At 51.2% G+C, this 1,009-nt stretch overlaps 1 protein-coding gene across 1 annotated transcript in view; it reads right to left on the minus strand.

The window, feature by feature from the left end:
* OLFML2A (olfactomedin-like 2A) overlaps window positions 1-1,009 on the minus strand; it is a 31,903-nt gene that overhangs the window by 21,974 nt on the left and 8,920 nt on the right. The window lies entirely within an intron of this gene.

The following is a 1,009-nucleotide window of genomic DNA, read 5'->3' on the forward strand; positions in this document are numbered from 1 at the left end:
TCTTCACAATAGCCGCTGGGTGAGAACAACCCAACTGTCTATCATCTGATGAACACATGTAGTCTATCCATGCAAGGGAATATTATGCAGCCGTAAAAAGGAGTAACATGCTACCATGTGGATGAGTCTTGAAAACATTATGTTAGATTAAAGAAGCCACTCCTCTCTTGAACACCCTTTGGTGGCTGCAGGTGCTGTCAACCCTTGGGCATCACCTGGTGGACCCCAGAGTTGGGAGAGCCAGTACAGGAGAACGTGGACGCTCAGGTGGCTGTGAGTAATAAAGGCCTTTGTCTCTGATCCTGGGGACACGTGTCTCCTGTGGTGTCTGATACCGGCAGTGCCCACTGATGAGTTCACCAGCAGGAAAAAGTCTCGGCCACCTTCACAGTTGTTGATACCAAAAGGCAAAGCAGACACTCATATGTTTGAAGACATTATAAAGGAAAAAAGATGGTCTCAAAAGACAAGTAGTCTTGTCTCCTTACAAAAGGTCAGGAGAGCAAGGTGTTCTGGAATCTACGCATAGGACACAGCAGAACCTGGGTTCAAGTCTATGTCCCAGCCCAGCAACATGGAGTTGAGCACGTATGGACGGTGCAGAGGAGCCTGGCTGGCTGTGGGGATGCGCTCTAGCCTTCATGGGCCACCCCGTGGGTCCTGGTGGCAAGCCCTGGCCTGAGCTGTGTCCTCTAGAGGGATGCTTCTTTCTAATCGTTTTTTTAATTAAAGGTTTTATTTATTTATGCATATAGAACTGGGGGGGGGGGGTGAGAAGATTCACCAGAGACAGAGTGGGGGAGCAGAACAGGCCGACTGACAAAGTACACTGCTGAGCGGAGAAGCAGGCGGGTCAGGAGAGGTCTGCTGTGCCATGTGGGTCACCTCTGGGGCTGGGGATCGAACTCACACTGAAGTGGCTGTGTTTGGCTTGCAGGGCAGGTTAGGTTGGGCATCCTAACCTGCTGCGCCACCAGGGCGGGCTGCTTCTTTCTAATCTGCCAGAGGT

The sequence above is a fragment of the Condylura cristata genome, unplaced genomic scaffold, assembly GCF_000260355.1.
Source record: "Condylura cristata isolate star-nosed mole 26May11 unplaced genomic scaffold, ConCri1.0 scaffold00006, whole genome shotgun sequence".
Classification (NCBI taxonomy): Eukaryota; Metazoa; Chordata; class Mammalia; order Eulipotyphla; family Talpidae; genus Condylura; species Condylura cristata.